Source organism: Gekko japonicus, unplaced genomic scaffold, assembly GCF_001447785.1.
Source record: "Gekko japonicus isolate JY-2015 unplaced genomic scaffold, Gekko_japonicus_V1.1 scaffold455, whole genome shotgun sequence".
In the NCBI taxonomy this organism is placed as follows: Eukaryota; Metazoa; Chordata; class Lepidosauria; order Squamata; family Gekkonidae; genus Gekko; species Gekko japonicus.
Window position 1 is genome coordinate 556,425 of NW_015166436.1, and position 19,398 is coordinate 575,822.

Genomic DNA, 19,398 nt, shown 5'->3' on the forward strand with positions numbered 1-19,398 from the left:
TTCATTGAACACGCCGGGGTGTTATGTCACCCACCAACTCCTTGCAAAGACTGCTGGGAATGTTTCTTCCCTGCAACATTTTTTATTGGCTGGCCGAAGATACAACTGACTTGTAAGTCAGTCCCATTGCAGCTTATAATGAAACCAGTTTTTGAAACCGAAGCATCAACTCTTTGGCTTCCTATTTATGTGATTCTTCCTATTTATGTGATTCTAGGAAAAGGCCAAGCAGGCAACACTGAGGCTTTTAAGTGAGATTTCATTATTAACAAAATGCAGCTCTGAACACAGCGGCAGAACCTAACAGAAGGGATCTCTTCTCTGTACCACCACCAACTTCTGCAAATCATAATACCTAGGATTATCCTCTAACAGGAGGGTTTGGGGCATTATAAGTAGCCAATATTAAAAGAAGGTTATAACAACACACAGCTTTGGCCATCTAATAATCAACCGCGAGAACGCTGGATTCCCAAGTGGTCTTGTTAGGCAGCCACGGAAAGAGCCACTATAGGGGTCTTTGTCATCAACACGAAGCACAATTTAAAAAACCAAGAGAGAGAGAGAGAAATTTGAGACACACACTCACAGTGCTACTGTTGACCAGTGAGTTTAAGGAATTTTAATGATTATGATCCATGCAACAGATCACGGAAGCCGTCCTCAAAATTGGACAAGTTCAGAATAATTGGGCCAGAAGAATAAAAGAAGGCACATTTTAATAAAGTACATGCAGAGCCAGCTAAATCACTGACTGTATTCCCTTCAAAAAAAATGCAAATTTACAGTTGGCAGAACCCAGAGCAGTTTCACTACAGAGTCTTCTGGCCTAACTCATCAGAACACACGGCCTGAAACAGCACTGTATGACAGAACAGGCCACACAATGAGTGGTAGTGGAATCACAGTTGTGTCAGTACACACAGCCCCCCCCCATTCCAGCTGCATTTCAAGTTGAACTCCTTTTCAAGGAAAATTCTCCGACCACACTCTCAATCAGTGTTCCCTCTAAGCTGAGTTAGTGTGAGCTAGCTCACAGTTCTTTAGCCTCCGGCTTACACATTTTTGTCTTAGCTCAGGAAGGAGGGCTCCAGAGCAAACTAATTCATGCAGCAGCCAAATCGCTTGCTCACAACTTTAACGCCAGGAGCTCACCAAGTAGAATTTTTGCTCACAGGACTCCACAGCTTAGAAGGGAGCCTTGGTCCAGACCAGTGCAGGGCCGTGGCCAGTGTTTCCTCTAAGCTGAGTGAGTGTGAGCTAGCTCACAGTTTTTTAGCCTGCGGATCACAGATTTTTGTCTTAGCTCAGGAAGGATGGCCCCTAGGGTTGCCAAATGGGCCCGGGGGGCGGGGAATCCCCCGCTTCCAAGGCCCAATTTCCGCCGCGGCGTAATTGGGCCCCGGGGGGAACCCCGCCCCCGAAGCTGTGTCACCATATGGTTTCCCCCCCGGCGAGCTCAGACACGCCCCCAACGTCAGCAACGTCGTGCGTCACTTCCAGTGACGTTGCGGCAGCGCGCGCGCGCATACACGAGGAGCTCCCGGACGCCGGCTCGGCTCCCCCGCTCCAAGGGGTAAGTCGAGTTGGCAACCCTAATGGCCCCAGAGCAAACTAATTCACGCAGCAGCCAAATCGCTCACTCACAACTTTAATGCCAGGAGCTCACCAAGTAGAATTTTTGCTCACAGGACTCCGCAGCTTAGAGGGAGCCTTGCTCTCAATACTAATCTCACTCTCGATTCCCCTTTTCCACTGAAGATGTCGCAAAACCTCCTGTTTATTTCTATGGATATGCCAAAAAGATGTACTCCGGTCCCCTTCTGAAGTGCTGACTATGTTGGTTTGTTTTTTTAATTACACATCACAATTATTTTTAATGTTTTAAATAGATTTAGCCACTTAAAAGACATACAACACCTATATTCTGGAAAAAAGGGAGGCTGAGCAGGTCGTTCACGAGCAAGAGAAGCACTCTGGGGCCACAACTACTGAAAGAATTAGACCCAATGGCCACACACACACACACACACACACACACACATATATATTTTAACTGCCCCCCAAAGGGGCAGGATTTTATTGCATTTTCCACATAACATACACAAACAATCATAACATATACGTACATATACATACATACAAATACATGGAGGTTATTCTTAATTCTACCAATATTTATACTAATACCTATTCCGCCTTAATAACAATTTCTCATGAACTGTGTAAGCAACTTTTCTGTCTCTATCATCCTAAGAGGTATATATTTTATTTAGTAAACTATTGGTCTGTCTCTTGGAAGCTTGCCTACATATGTTTGTCATACCAGTTATAAAACGGTGACCAAGTATTCTCAAATGTCGAATCTGTTGCGCCCCCATCCTGTTGTCCATATATGGGGCGTAGATGGTAAACTAGTGCGTTGGTGGTACACTATTGGTGGCGGCTCCTATTCAAAAGCCTGGCGGAAGAGCTCCGTCTTGCAGGCCCTGCGGAACTGTGCTAGGTCCCGCAGAGCCCTGATCTCCTCTGGGAGCTCGTCCCACCAGATAGGAGCCGCCACCGAACACGCCCTGTTCCTGGTCATGGTAAGTCTGATAGACCGGGTGACCTTGTACCAGTCTCGCGCGCTCTCTCTCTCTCTCTCTCTCTCTCTCTCTCTCTCATCTACCTCACACAGGAGATAAAATGGGGAAGGGAGAACCACATACACCAATCACTGTGCTCCTTGGAGGAAAGGCAGGATAAAAAAAAATGCACTGGAAAGATATTTAAGATGGAATAGGCTACCTCCTTCTTTACAGTGATGACGAAGAATGCATGGCCAGATTATTGTTATTATCGTATGGCATTGTGTATAGAATAGTGTTGGGATTTGGCTTTAAACAGAGGCTGTGTTCCAGAAGACAAGTACCACACCATGCTTAGGTTTTAAAAGAAACATAACTTTACGGAAGAAAACAAGGGGATGATGGCAGCTTGGATAAAAGAAATTAAAGATTAGATGCTTGCAGCTGACTACATTCCTATCAGTCCCATTGCTAAGATGGCTCTCTTGCTCTGTGCTTCTGTGCTTCTTGCTGCTGCCAAACAAAGAGCCATAAACTTGTTGAATGCATGAATGCTAGATCAAAGCATTTCTACAAACAAGACGCTAGCTGACCAATACAAAAGGTTACAGTTCTCTTTATTAAGATAAACAACTCCCAGAATCTTTCCCGGCTGTTGACTAGATTAGACAACTGTAACATCCAGCCAACTAGCAACAACATTTAACTCCATAGTGACTGAAATGTAAGCAACTTGTATTCCAACAAATAGCCAGGAGATCCTAAAATGGTCTGGCATCCATAAGTTCTAGCTCTTTTAGTGTTGTGCACCACTAGTTGGTGAGCTAGCCTTGTTTTTGAGGCCAGAGACATTTCAGAGGTGGTTTGCCATTGCCTGCCTCTGCCTCATGACCCTGGTATTCTCTGGAGGTCTCCCTTCCAAATGCTAGCCAAGGCCGACCCTGCTTAGCTTCCGAGATCTGACGGGACTGGGCTAGCCTGGGCTATCCAGGTCAGGGCTACGCGGCCAGAAGAAAAACAGGACTGGATGGACCAAAGTCCACACAGGACTGCTGGAGACAATGGGGAGGGGGGGCCAGGACTCCATTCAAGTCAGAGCTCGCCAGTGTTCCCTCTAAGCTGAGTTAGTGTGCGCTAGCTCAGAGTTTTTTAGCCTCCAGCTCACACATTTTTGTCTCAGCTCAGGAAGGATGGCTCCAGAACAAACTAATTTATGCAGGAGCCACATTGCTTGCTCACAACTTTAATGCCGGGAGCTCACAAAGTAGAATTTTTGTTCACAAGACTCCACAGCTTAGAGGGAACATTGGAGCTCGCCCAAAATCAGCCCTGTATCTTTTTCAGCACTGCAGCTTTTCCCAACAGCGAAGGAAAGGAGCTGGAGCACAGCGCTTGCACCGGGAGCTCAAACCAACCACAGAAACACTTTTCAAAATTCAACGACAGTGCTTCTAAAGTGAGAAAGCGGCCCCAAAGTTACATTCTGAAAATTAAACGCTAGAGGGGTATTATGGAAAAAAACTAGGAAAGAGCACTTGCATGATGAAACTCACCAACCGTCTGTGCTGCCTCAGTGACTGACTGTGTTCGTGGCTTCCCTATGTTGTCCAAACGTTGTTTCCATAACTAATGGGGAAACATCTGGCTCTAATTTTTCACATTCCGAAACCTGCTACTACTTTGCGGCATTTGTTTAGAATCCAAAATTACACCCTAATTTTATGATAACAGCAAGCCAGATGGATTTCTCCCCTAAAACCATTTAGGAGCAGGGCTATTTTTGGGCAGGAACGCACGGCAATGGAGTTCCGGCTGGCTTCAGAGTTGGCCACGCCCACCACAGCCAAAACCTCTGCGTGCCTGGCTACAGAGGGAAGGCCTGGAGACGCAATGTTCCCTCTAAGCTGTGGAGTCTCGTGAGCAAAAATTCTACTCTGTGAGCTACTGGCATTAAAATTGTGAGCGAGTGATTTGGCTACTGCATAAGCTAGTTTGCTCTGGAGCCATCCTCCCTGAGCTAAGACAAAAATGTGTGAGCCGGAGGCTAAAAAACTGTGAGCTAGCTCACACTAACTCAGCTTAGAGGGAACACTGCTGGAGAGCGACCCCCCCCCCAGTGACTCTGAGGCGGGCTGGCCGGGGGGGGGCCTGGAAGGACTGGGGAGACATTTAAATGCCTCCCCTCTCTCTCTCTCTCTCTCTCTCTCTCTCTGTGTGTGTGTGTGTGTGTGTGTGAGAATATATGAAAATACTAGCATGGTAGCCTATGAAACTTAGCTCCATGTTAAAAGTAGCCCTGAGCTTCTATGAAATCAAACACATTGTTGTTGTTGTTGCCTGTTGAAACAGAGCAGTTAGCTCCATGCTGTTTGGTGGAGGAAGGAAACTCTAAAACCTTCCTACACCATTAACAACCAAAATAAATAAATAAATAAATAAATAAATAAATAAATAAAGGGATAAATTGTCTAATTACTGAGCCAGTTCTCTTATTCTGCAGCGAACCCATTTTCTTACACCTAGATTGCGGGGGGGGGGGGGACCTCAAAGCTGCTTAATGCAAACCGAAGAATTTTTAAAAGCATAACATCTGGCTTCTCCACATACAGCTGCCTCAGAGGTGCTATGAAATTGCTCCTAAATGGTTTTGGGGGGGAAATCCATCTGGCTTGCTGTTATGATAAAATTAGGGTGTTACTCACAGGATGCACAACACACATACAAACATACATACATATTTTGCGTGCTGCGTTACCACAACAAAGCTAATGGTACCATCATTTCCCCAGATCCAGGTCCTAATGTAATCCATCTTGAGTCCCTTTGAGAAAGGCGGACTACAAAAAACATAAATACATAAAATAGCGACACTGCTTCGCTCAGAGCCTATTCACACATTACAAAGTCTGCATGTTCCCTGCATGTCCTGTCAAGAGGTAGTCTGGGAGGTCCAAGCTCAAACTTAATTCTGAGATGTGTGTGAACCCAATTCAAATTTGGGCTCTAGTGGGCAGGAGCCCCCCCCTCCCCCCCGCAATGCACACATGCAGTTTTGTTGATCCAAAATGGTCCCAGGGAGTTGCTACATGCTCTGTCGGGGCAATTTGCACATATTGATGGGCTACATGTTTACTGATGAGGCTACAGATCTGATCCAAATCGGGCCCACGCACACCTGAGAATTAAGTTCCAAACCTGGAACTCCCACAGCATGTCTGGTCAGGTCAACAGGATGGGGGAGGGGAACACAGGGATCTTGTAACTTGTGAATTAGCCCTCCAATGAAGACTACAAGATGCTTGGTTAACTCAAGCAGGCTTTGGTTTATCCACTAATATTTAACCACTATCATGAAAAAAGAACTTCTGCTACAACTGAACTCAAAGAAAAACTTCCTCTTCTCTATTACTTCCAATGCATTAAAGCTCAGATGCAATACCAGACACCCAGATGGCCCGGCCTTTTCTGTTATTCTGTCTGGGCTCATATCTAGAAGCCCTGTGATCTCTGACGGCCAATTCATCTTGGTTCCCTCTTAATCAAACTGAGCCTTCTAGATACAACTGGCAGTTAAATTACCTCTGTTGTGAATTCCTGAGCATCTATGTGAACCCCACAGTCATTATTAACCAAAAGAACAATAATTACCCATGTGAACAATAAGAACAATAAGTGAAGAAAAGATTTGTTCTGCATGCTTGTTTTACATAATTTATTCCGCTTTTTTGTCCTGATACGTATACCCCACTTTTGTCCCAAATGAACAGACCCAAAGTGACTCACAACTTCGTTCTCCCTCCCCGCAACAACCCTGTGAGATAGATTAGGACAAACATAAGAACATAAGAGAACATAAGAGATGCGAATGTTGGATCAGGCCAAAGGCCCATCCAGTCCAACACTCTGTGTCACACAGTGGCCAGAAATACCAGGTGCCATCAGGAGGTCCACCAGTGGGGTCAGGACATTAGAAGCCCTCCCACTGTTGACCCCTTCCCCAAGCACCGAGAATACAGAGCATCCCTTGCCCCAGAGTCCCTATCTATACCTTGTGGCTAATAGCCACTGATGGACCTCTGCTCCATATGCTTATCGAATTCCCTTTTGAAGCCGTCCATGCTTGGAGCCGCCACCACTTCCTGTGGCAGTGAATTCCATGTGTTAATCACTCTTTGGGTGAAGAAGTACTTCCTTTTATCCGTTCTAACCCGACCGCTCAGCAGTTTCATGGAGTGCCCACGAGTTCTTGTATTGTGAGAAAGGGAGAAAAGTGCCTCTTTCTCTACCTGCTCTTTCCCACGCATAATCTTATAAATCTTATAACTGGCTTAAATTCATCCAGCACAACTGATGCATAGGATATTATATCATAGTTACTGGTGCCAAGGGGGACCAGCTCCACTATTACACAGGGAGTGTATATAAAGCCCTTATTTAACAAGATCACTGGGTCAGCTTATTGCCAAAAACATTTTGTGCCAATGTACAGACTCCTGGGCTCAGCGCATGTCTGCCTTCAAGAACACAGTGGCGTGGCATGCTCTGACCAAGCGGGATTTTGTTTTGTGACCTCCCAAACAGAGAAGGAGGAGGAGACTGGATTCATACCCCGCCCTTCACTACCCAAAGGAGTCTCAGAGCGGCTTACAAACTCCTTCCCCTCCCCACAACAGACACCCTGTAAGGTAGGTAGGGCTGAGAGAGCTCTGACAGAAACGGCTCTTTTTCAAGAAAAGCTGTGCCAGAACTTTGGCTTGCCCAAGGTCACCCAGCAGATGCAAGTGGAGGAGGGGGGAATCAAACCTGGTTCTCCCCGATTAGCGTCCGCGCATTTAATCACTACTCCAAACTGGCTCCAGAGAGAATCTGGAGATAAGCAAAAATGTGCTGGATTTTAAAAAAATAGCCATACAAATATGTTCATAAAAATGATCAATCTGCTGGCTCACAGGCTTACTCAATCCCAGCCATCTGGGACACATTAATGGCCTAAGGAGGGTGGAGTATCACAAAACTGCCCTGGCCTAACTGCTTGGGGCAATTTCTAGGCAAATGCCCTGTTGGCCAAATCCAAACTGAAACCCACCTCTCAGAATTCAAAACATCACCTGTATTTTGTTATGTTTCTCAACCATCCAACTGTGCCTTGACACAAATCTTCTGCCCTCTTCTAGTTTTTGTCTTAGGTGGCAAACCGTGGGAAAAGAATCTAAAAGGTTATAAAGGAAAACATGAAATGGAGCCATACACTGTTTGGAGACGCTTTTCTGAAACACTGTTTGATATTTCCTTTTCCTGAGAACCCACCCATCAATGGAGTACTCAAAGCTTTTTTATCATGAATTCCTTATCTGGACCAAGTTATCAGCACAGAGCAGACTTCAGGATTTCAATTAAAAATGGGACAATGCTCAAAATATAAGAAAGCACAGATTAAAGACACTTCCAGAAAAGCAAGGAGGGGAAAGGAGGGGAATATACAATCCCAACTGAATTTCTGTATTCCCTTCCTTTTAAAAGCCTGGGTATGTGGCCAGGGACAGGAGCCTTTTGCTGCAAGACAAGAGAAGCTCTTAGCTCAGTGGCTGTGGCCTTGGATGAGCTGGTTGAAGGACCAGCCCGAGATATGGCTTAGATTTCTATTTAAGGTTTATTTTTGTAAGCCACTTGACGACCTCCCCAGGAAAAAGTGGGGTAGAAAACACCTAAATAAATAACAGAGAGCAAAAAAATTCAAATTTTATTTTTAGGATTGTATCAGCACTAGCCCCAAGCAGTGTTCCCTCTAAGCTGAGTTAGTGTGAGCTAGCTCACTGTTTTTTAGCCTCCGGCTCACACATTTTTGTCTCAGCTCAGGAAGGAGGGCTACAGAGCAAACTAATTTAAGCAGTATCCAAATCACTCGCTCACAACTTTAATGCCAGTCGCTCACAAAGTAGAATTTTTGCTCACAGGACTCCACAGCTTAGAGGGAACATTGGCCCCAAGTAGCATCATATCACATAAATACCCATTGATGGGGTCCGAACTGGCAGAGACTGGCCAAGAGAGAAATCTTGGAGTTGTAGTGGATAACTCAATGAAAATGTCTCTAGACAGTGTGCAACTGCAATAAAAAAGGCCAATGCTATGCTGGGGATTATTAGGAAGGGTATTGAAAACAAATCTGCCAGTATCATAATGCCCCTGTATAAATTGATGGTGCGACCTCATTTGGAGTACTGTGTACAGTTCTGGTCACCACACCTCAAAAAGGATATTATAGTACTGGAAAAAGTGCAGAAAAGGGCAACTAGAATGATAAAAGGGTTGGAACACTTTCCCTATAAAGAAAGGTTAAAACGCTTGGGGCTCTTTAGCTTGGAGAAACGATGGCTGAGGGGTGACATGATCAAGGTTTATAAGATTATACATGGGACAGCAGGTACAAAAAGAAGTACTTTTCTCCCTTTCTCACAATACAAGAACTCGTGGGCACTCAATGAAATTGCTGAGCAATCGGGTTAGAACAGATAAAAGGAGGTCCTTCTTCACCCAAAGAGTGGAATTCACTACCACAGGAGGTGGTTGCTACAAGCATGGACAGCTTCAAGAGGGAATTAGATAAGCATATGGAGTAGAGGTCCATCAGTGGCTATTAGCCACGAGGTATAGATAGGAACTCTCAGTCTGTGGAAAGTGATGCACTGTATTCTTGGTGCTTGGGGGGGGGAACAGTGGGAGGGCTTCTAGTGTCCTGGCCCCACTGCTGGACCTCCTGTTGGCACCTGGTATTTTTGGCCACTGTGTGACAGAGTGTTGGACTGGATGGGCCATTGGCCTATTCCAACACTGGCTTCTCTTATGTTCTTATAACTAACCAATGGGCAGGTAGAAAAGGTCAGTTGTGCCTTTTATTTAATTAAAACATTTTTATGCCGCATTTCCACCTGATCAGGATCCCCAAGGTGGCGGACATAAAAGCATTAAAACATTTGAAATGTTAAGAAGAACATTTAAAATTATTACATGATTCAATAAAATGACATCAACAGCACCAGTACTAGACGGTCTGTAACCGTTATTGGGGCTATACCAAACCAAACAAAAAACTCTTCATCCATTGGCGAAAACCAATGATGGAGACAGGCCAATCTCCCTGGAGAAGGAGTTCCCTACCTCGCTGGTACAAGGAATAGTTTGAAGCACTTAAAAAACAAACAAACTAGAGTAGGCACTCCACAAAGAAAGAGGTACACACTCTCAACCTCCCACCAGCCGAGCAGAGTAGTTACAGGTCAAAGGCAGAAGAACAAGACCAAGTGTACAGCAGACAACCCTACTGGGACAAAAATGTGTGCAAATAGTGACACATGGACATTGTTCGGAGTCTCAGAACAGTTTACAATCTCCTTTCCTTTCCCCTTCCCACAACAGACACCCTGTGAGGTAGGTGGGGCTGAGAGAGCTCTTTCAAAAACTGCCCTTTCAAGGACAGCTCTAAGAGAAGTGTGACTGACACAAGGTCACAGTTCAGCTGCATGTGGACGTGTGGGGAATCACACCCGGTCCTCCCAGATTAGAGCCCCACACTCCTAACCACTACACCAAACTGGTGTGCCCCTCCCCTCTCAGGCTTACACTACCATTGCCAGGTCCAATCAGGGTTCTATGGCAGCACTCACAGTGGCTTGGGTTGAACCTGGCTGATGGCACAGGTCTAGGTAAGGATGCCAGTCACCCCCATGCCACTATTGGCTGAAGATGAGCTGAGCCCTGGCACCCTCCCCAGGCAGCTGTACAGGTGGCATGGCCAGAGAACTGGCCCTGTACAGATGACACAGAGACCATCTGAAGGGCCCATTCAGGATCCCCAACAAAACACAAAACAACACCCTGTATGTTCACACTGCCATGTGAGCCAGTTTGGTGCAGTGGTTAAGATCGTGGACTCTAATCTGGAGAACCAGGTTTGATTCCCCACTCCTCCACTTGCAGCTGCTGGTGTGACCTTGGTTCAGTCATAAGTTGTTTCAGAGCTGTTCTCTCAAGAGCAGTTCTTTCAATGCTCTCTCAGCCCCACCTACCTCACAGGGTGTCTGTTGTGGGGAGGGGAAGGGACAGGCGACTGTAAACCGCTATGAGACTCCTTCAGGTAGTGAAAGGCAAGGTATAAATCCAATCTCCTCTTCTTCTCTTCATGTTTCCAAGGTCTGCAAAGTGTTCACTATAACCGGCTGTAAATTCAGTATATAAATTTTCCTATACGAGGTTGCCAGAGGCCTCTGAAGATTTGCCATGCTGCAGTCCCCACTGATTTTAAAGTGAAGTTTCTCGATAATGCTCGAGGTATCTGAAAAGTACACCACTTCCGCTTAAGTACAGATTAAGGTATCGGCTTTAGACTTGAAAATCTGAGTTTTCCCAAACAGCGGAGCCATCATCTCACACAACAGCCAACCTCCTGGCTGTTGGGCAACAAAGCAATTCTTTTCCTCCAGCCCAGATGCCAAGCACAATATCACGAGCCTGCTTGATTGTCACGTTATGTCAAAGGGCAGGAAGGGGAAAAGAAAACAGCCCTATTATGTCTCGGTGCCACGCAGCCCTCCCTGCTTCCTCTCATCAGTGCTGAGATGGAGAAAGAAAAAGAGAGAGAGAGAACAGAACTGCAGAGCATAGCAAAACTGACAGCTCGAGGCATCAAACGCAGAAAGAGCACTAAGGATACCAGGGAAAGGACAAAAATTAGCAGTGACAATCCTGCATATCGATGTAGACGCACGGTGCACACGCTTTCTGTAGCAGGAACTCCTTTGCATATTAGGCGACACACCCCTAATGTAGCCAATCCTCCAAGAGCTTACAGAGCTCTTCTTACAGGGCCTACTGTAAGCTCTTGGAGGATTGGCCACATTAGGGATGTGTCACCTAACATGCAAAGGAGTTCCTGCTACAAAAAGAGCCCTGCACAGGGTGACATTTTGCTCACCTTCAACACAGTAATAAAGGACTGATCATGCAAGTCAACAGCCTAAAAATTATGTCTTTACAGTCAGAGTGGACAGCTGCGGGTTGGGAAATACTTGGAGATTTTGGGGGTGGAGCTTGGGAAAGGTGGGGGTTTGGTAAGGGGAGGGACCTCCACAGGGTATGATGCCATAGGGTCCACACACACACCCAAAGCAGCCATTTTCTCCCGGGGATCTGGTCTTGGCTGTGTGAAGATCAGCTGTAATAGCAGGAGATCTCCAGATACCACCTGGAGGTTGGCAACGCCGCTTTACAGTGGAGTCCTACGCCACACTACATTAGTCTGTGCCCACTGAAATCAATGGGGCTTAGACTGGAATGACTCTGGGCAGGACTGCGCAGGACTTGACCATTTGTTTTCCATCCAAGAGCCCAGCTACCTGAACAGCAATCTGCCATTTCAATAACCAGCTGGCAAAACGATTCCCTGAATGCTCAATCGCACCCAGAAAGCGCCCTCCACATGTCTCACTGGCATGCTAGGAAGAACGTTCTTTCCTCGCCTTCACTGTAGTTATATATTGTAAAGGCAAACATATTTTATGTGGGGTGACATTTCATATTTATGTGGGGTGACATTTCATATTTAAGCTCCCGCCGAAAGTGGTAATGGAGTCATAGAATCATGGAGTCGGAAGGGACCTTAACCGCAACCCTTTGGTTCTGGTCCAACCTTCTGGGGCAACAGAAAACGACTCCACAAAATCCTCTGTATGACAGCCCTTCAAGTACTTGAAGATGGTTTATCGTATCACCTCCCGGTCGTCTCCTCTCCAGGCTAAACAGACCCAGCTCCTTCAACCTTTCCTCATAGGACTTGGTCTCCAGACCCCGAACCCTTTTCGTTGCCCTCCTCTGGACACGATCCAGCTTGCCTATAGTCTTACAACATATATAGATCCTGCGAGGCTACCGATCATGTCGCTCAGCTCTATGCTAAAGTGCAAACTGAGAAGAACTTCTAAGCATTGTGCAGCTTCCCAGGAGGAATATGACTGGTCCGTCTTGTTTCTATTTATCCTCCTTCCATTTATTATTTTTATGGTAAGCCTCAAAGTTACCGAAATTTTTAAGAAAAGGTTACTTGCTTTACCTCACATTCTCTTTCACTGACATCTGGAAGGAGCAATTTGTTTTGCATAGCAAACAAGAACAATAATATATATATATTGAAAGACTTCCATGGGAAATAAACACAGTGGTCTGAAAAGAATGGTCTTCTTGAAACGCTGTTCCTGTGTGTGTGTGGGTGTAGGCATCCTTATCCAAGCTAGGCCAGAAATTGGTGGAAGCGATAAAATGCCTCAAGGAAGGGAGTTTCTAGTTAGGACACAAAGAACTAGACGACTGACCAAAAGAATAACAACAACCTGCAAACTAAACTCATAGGGACTGTGGCTGAGCCTCAGTGATATGTTCTCTTTCATGGTTTTTTAAAAAGGTTTTCCTAGATATAGCCAGGGCTATTTTTGGGCAGGAACGCACAGGAATGGAGTTCCGGCTGGCTCCCAAGTTGGCCACGCCCAGCAGGAACTCATTAGCATAATAGGCCACACCCAACAGCAGAAACTCATTAGGATTGGCTACAATTAGGGGTATGTGGCCTAACATGCAAAAAGCCCTGGTAAAGGTAAAGGCAATAAGAAGCAATAGGTGGGTGTGGCTGGATGTCGACACTTCTGGTAACATGGGGGTATGGCCTAATATGCGAATGAGCTGTGTTGTCAGGGTGTGGCCTAATATGCTAATGAGTTCCTGCTGTTGGGTATGGCCTATTATGCTTATGAGTTCTTGCCGGGCTTTTTCTACAAAAAAAGCCCTGGATATAGCCTCTCAGACTACTGAGAGAAGAATGGCATGGGTGGAGGAGACCTCTCAAAACCTTTCCTTTCCGAGAAAAAGCCACCCAGAGCCACTACGGAAGAAGACTAAACGGTGCCTGTGTTTTTCCCAGAGGAAGGGGGCAGCAGGAAAAAGCCAAGGGAAGAAGAGGTCGTAAAGGCTCCCTTCCCACAAACTATGCCTTCCCTGTGGGTTGGGGGGCGGGGGGAGAAACAGCTCAGCAGCTGCACTTGGGAAAAGGAAGAAATGTCTTTTTAAAAAGAAACGATGCAGAAGAAAGCATAATGCATGTGTATTCTCGCACTCTACCAGTTTGGTGTACTGGTTAAGTGTGCGGACTCTAATCTGGGAGAACCGGGTTTGATTCCCCACACCTCCCCTCCTCTTCCTCTTCTTTTGAAGCTCCTCTCACCAGTGGAAACCAAAAGCACCTAACATACTTTCTCCTCTCTTCCATTTTGTTCTCCCAACAAGCCTGTGAAGAGGTCAGGCTGAGTCAGAATTCAAATTTAGGGTCGCCAAGGCTCTACAGCAGGCTGGCGGAAGGGGGGGTAGGGTTCCCAGATCCAGGTTGGGAAACTCCTGGAGATTTGGGGGTGGAGCCTGGGGAGGACAGGGACCTCAGTGGGGTACAACGCCATACAGTCCACCCTCCAAAGCAGCCATTTTCTCCAGGGGAATTGATCTCTGTAGCCTGGAGTTCAGCGGTAATTCCAGAGGACCCCGGGGTCCCACGTGGAGGCTGGCCTCCCTAATTTGAACTCGGGTCTCCCAGATCCTATTTTGATCCCTCTAACCACTACCCTGAACTAGCTCTGCATCACAGTGCATGACACTGCTCCACCATTTAATCCCCTGGCCAATAGCTTCACAAAGACATTATAACAGCCATAGTTTGACTGCACAGAACAGTAAAAATAAGCCTTCGGTAACCCTGAAGTACACCAAATTTTGGCCAACGCTTCTTTAAATTTCTAGAGTAAAGAAACCTGTGGACGGTCAAGTTTTGTGCCCTTCTAATTCTGAGCAACACAGATCCGTGTTTGAACAGGCTCACCGAAATCAATGGGGCACATTGTTGATTCAATAACCTTCCCTCTGTACAAGGCAGCGCTGTTGTAGTTCCAGCAACGGCTAACGGAAAGAATCATGCCTCAGAGAGCCAGAGGCAAACAGATTTGTGCCTTTGGAAGCCAAGAAACAAAGACAAGGACAAGCAGACCAAAGTATTGGGCAGCTAAGCTTTCTGTTGATAAACCAAGTAAACTGAACCAATACTATGGAAACTCCACAATAGCTAGGCTTCCTTAGCTGACCTTTTACCTTGACACAGATGCCTTGAACAGGGTGAAAAGTTATTTATCGGCAGGGAGAAGGCTATAGAAGAGGATGAAAGGGTAAGTGTTAGGAACACACCTGGCCTATGGCACAAGACTGCGCTTCAGTTTTGCATCAAGAGAGCTGGACGGGGAAACTATAGTGGCACACCCTTCTCAGTAGAATAGCATGGGATATATGTGGTGTGGCTCTGGTTCCACACAGTTAATGTTGTCCTGGCAACATGGCAAGTGTTCAGGATCAGATGTGATCTGGGATTACCAGGTTAGGGAAACCAGAAATACAGATCCAACTCAAATACATTTCCCTATAACCAGGAGTCATTTCCTGCAGGAGCGCACAGCAGTGGAGCTCCGGCAGTAAAGAGCCCGGGGGGTGGGCACATGCAACAAGCCCCACCCCCTGTTCCCAGCAGCCCTCAGTCAGAGCAAGAAGCAACCAAGTTGCAGAGCCCCCCCCCCCCGGCCCCAAACAGTCCAGTGGCACCTTTAAGACCAAGTTTTATTCAGGTACAAGCTCTCCCTCCTCTGCGAGGATAGATCTTTGTTTTTAGTAGGCACAAAAAATGGGGTGCAGAACTTAACTTCTTAAGATATGCACTTTCATTAAAACAAAGGAATGAGAAAACCCAGTACTCTGGCCTTAAGGGCTTACACAGGGAAGCTTGAGAATGTTAACAATTCATGGTAAAGTCTCAAAGATGTGCCACTGTAAGTGTTCTGTTGGCCTTCTGTATCCCTTCCAGTGTTTAGCAGGAGCACAAATAATTATCCAAAATAAGCAATAAAATGCCAGATTTGTGGAGGTCACAAAAGGCAGGGGTCATTTCCTGCAGGAGTGCACAGGAGCGGAGCTCCGGCAGTAAAAAGCCCAGGGGGCGGGCACATGCAATAAGCACCACCCCCTGCTCCCAGCAGCCCTCAGTCAGAGCAAGAAGCAGCCAGGTAAGTTGCAGAGCTCCCCCCCCCCCAAAAAAAACAGTCCAGTGGCACCTTTAAGACCAAGTTTTATTCAGGCACAAGCTCTCCCTCCTCTGCGAGGACAGATCTGCATGTGTCTCTCCCCCCCACCCCCCCAATAGCTAGCAATCCAAAACAGTCCAGTAGAGCTTGAGCGGTGGGTGTTCCCTTCTGACACACTTCCGGTGATGTCAGGGGGTGTGGCCTATGCAAATAAATTATGCTAATGAGTTATGCTAATGAGCTCCTGCACCTCTTTTTCTACAAAATGCCCCCTGCCTATAACCATGTACTTTTTATTCCTTTGCCCCCAGCATTTCAGTTACTTTGTCTGCATTATTTTCGTTCATTCCTTCGCCTCTCCGCTATGCCTCTTAATTTTTAATCTTAGGTCTTTTACCCTTTCTTTTATCATGATGTCAAATTTATTTATTGCTTTATTTACTTACTTCATTTATACCCTATTGTTCTCCTTGATGGGGACCCAAAGCAGCTTACGTTATTTTTTTCCCTCACAACACCCCTGTGAGGTAGGTTGGGCTGAGGGTGTACAGCTGGCTCAAGGTCACCCAGCAAACTTCCATGGCAGAGTGGGGATTCAAACCTGGGTCTCCCACATCCTAGTCCAACACTCTAAACAACATCACACCGTCTTCCAAATAAACCGCTTAATTTGTTTGTCCGTCTTCCTTACTGGGTCCAGTGTTTGCCTTATAGTCCAACTCTCGCAGCCATACATGACTACTGGGAATACCATTGCTTTGACCATGCGGACTTTTGTTGCTGTGGCATACCACATGCCCAAAAAAATCCAACATGATAGAAACTGGTGCTTCCTTCAGTACAGGAATTGGGGACAACCCTTTAAAATACAGTTCCAACTCAAAACATGTAGCCAAATTGACCTACAACTTTTTTACAGCAGCACCAATACACTGAGCTCTCCTCGGCTGGGGAAGGAGTCTTCAGGAGAATACGGCTGTTAAAAAAAAAAAAAACTCAGCTCAATTTCGTTATTTTGACAAAAATTAAATAATCAAGATTATTTTCTGCTATGCTGTATCATAAACAATAACACAGCGAATGGCTTTTCTGTAGCTTGTTATCGTGTTCCGAGCACTTCACACATTTTCTCTCCTTACTACTGGATCCTTTCTCTGACAGATGCCTGGGATTGAACCTGAGACCTTCTACATACAAAGCAAGGCCTCTACCACTGAGCCATAAGCAATGCATGGTGAATAATACAGATGTCTTGCTTATGGCTCAGTGGTAGAGGCCTTGCTTTGTATGTAGAAGGTCTCAGGTTCAATCCCAGGCATCTGTTAGAGAAAGGATCCAGTAGTAGGTGATGTGAAAGTCCCTGAGACCCTGGAGAGCTGCTATCTGCCAGTCAGAGGAGATACTACATATTCAAGGGTCTTTCAGTATAAGGAACCTTCATGCAGGAATGGAGACAGTGGCTCACCTAGTGAATTCAGGGCACAGAGAAGATTAGAACTGGGAATTTCCTGCTGTTCCCTCCTTAGAGCACGATCCTAAGCACTCTGCTTAGAAGGGTGTAAGTCTGTTTAGGATTGCACTGTTAGCCAGTTACAGGCCAGCGAGGTGCAGTTTTAGCCACTTCGCCACGACGTTTGCTGGGTGACCTTGTTCAGTTATCTTCTCTCAGCTAAACATACCACGCAGGGTTGTTGTGCAGACAAAACTGGGGCAGGAGAATGATATATGGCACCCTGAGCTCCTTGGAGGATGGATGGTGTTAGAAATGCACCAGATGTTAGTAGGAAGACAGACAGACAAGGCTTGGTAGCTTGTGCTGAAGGAGGACACCCAAAAAGAAAATTCCAGGGGTAATGATGCAAGGAGTTGGATAGAGGCAGATGTTTCATTCCATCTGACCCAAATCTCCTCCTTACTACCGCATCCATCTCACACCCATGCAGGTCCCATAATCTTCATCACACCATTTTGGTAGTCAAATTGGGGGGGGGGGGCGCTATCCTCCCTCTGTCAACAGTGGGAAAGCTTGCTGCATCCAGCCCACAGACTAAAAATATTTAATGATTGCTTTCTTTACTGTCAGTTCTTCTTTTCTGCCAAAAGGCTCTCACACATTATACAATTAAAAGCATACAGTGGGAAAACTCAGCAAGAACCATTCATGGTGCCCTATTTTCACGGGGGGTCTATAGACCTGGGGTCATTTTTGAGAATGGAAGACTTGGCTCCAGAACATGCTGAAAGTTCCTCAAGCATATTTTTTTTTGGTCCATTCTCTTGCACTGGAAGAGATTGTCTCAACACAGCACAAGCAGACATATTGTAATTACAGATGGAGATTTATTATTCGATAGTCTTAACTACTTGGCTAACCATTTACACAAATCAATATGCCCTAGATTAAGGCATCCAAGTTTATTCTCAGAGGACAGTTTACAAAGGCTACAGGAGCCAGGAACCCTCCACATCTATCTATCTTCTACAAATACACACACACGTGCAGACAGATAGATAGATAGATAGATAGATAGATAGATAGATAGATAGATAGATAGATAGATAGATAGATAGATAGATAGATAGATAGATAGATGATAGATAGATGATAGATAGATGATAGATAGATAGATAGATGTTCTCATATATTCTACATAAAGTTTCAATTAATAATGAGATGATATGGAAAGACCTTTATGAAATTCAGAAACATGTTTACATTCCTCCTGTTTCCCATATAAAAAATCTGGCAGAGCAATTTAACCAGAACACCTAGACCAAACTATTACTGCTATGTGTTTTCAAATGTAATTAGCAAAAGTATAAAGGTAAAGGTAAAGGTTCCCTTGCTCAAAAGTCAGTCGAGTCCGATTCTAGGGTTGCGGTGCTCATCTCCGTTTCAAAGCCGAAGAGCCAGCGCTGTCCGAAGACGTTTCCGTGGTCATGTGGCCGGCGTGACTAAACGCCAAGGCGCATGGAACGCTGTTACCTTCCCACTGAAGTGGTACTTATTTATCTACTTGCAATTTCTTGCTTTCGAGCTGCTAGGTTGGCAGGAGCTGGAACTAGAGACGGGAGCTCACTCCGTCATGCGGCACACTCAGGTCTCGAACTGCTGAACTACTGACCTTCCACAGCCTGCAGTTCAGCGTCTTAACCACTTGAGCCACCGCAAAAGTGTACATGCACACAAAAGCTAATACCCAGAATTAGACTTGGTTGGTCTCCAAAGTTCTAGCAAAAGGTTCCGCAGCACAGTGGGTGGCAAATGTCAAACATCTTTCCTGGGGATCCCACATTTTTGGTCACCTTCCTCAGCTTTGTTCCCTTCTCCTTCCACAGTTTTGCTTCCTTCTCCTCTGCCTGTACTTCTCTGCATTACCCACAGCTCTTCATGCCACTTATTCATCTGGTCCAGTGCCACAGTGGGCCTATGCTAATATTTACAGGCATTTCTTAGTATTGGCAGTTTTAGTTACCACTATTGGCTTAGCTGCTCCAATGTCACAGAGGGCCTTCTAATCCTAATTAGAGGACTGCTTAGGGGCAAGAGGCAATTCCCCTGGATTCTGATACCCATGTGCACCTTTGGATTCAGTTTAAAAGTGCTGGAATGGGCTTTCAAGGGATGCCTTGTTGGCCCAGATCACTTGAGCAGCCTTGGAGCCATTCAGCAG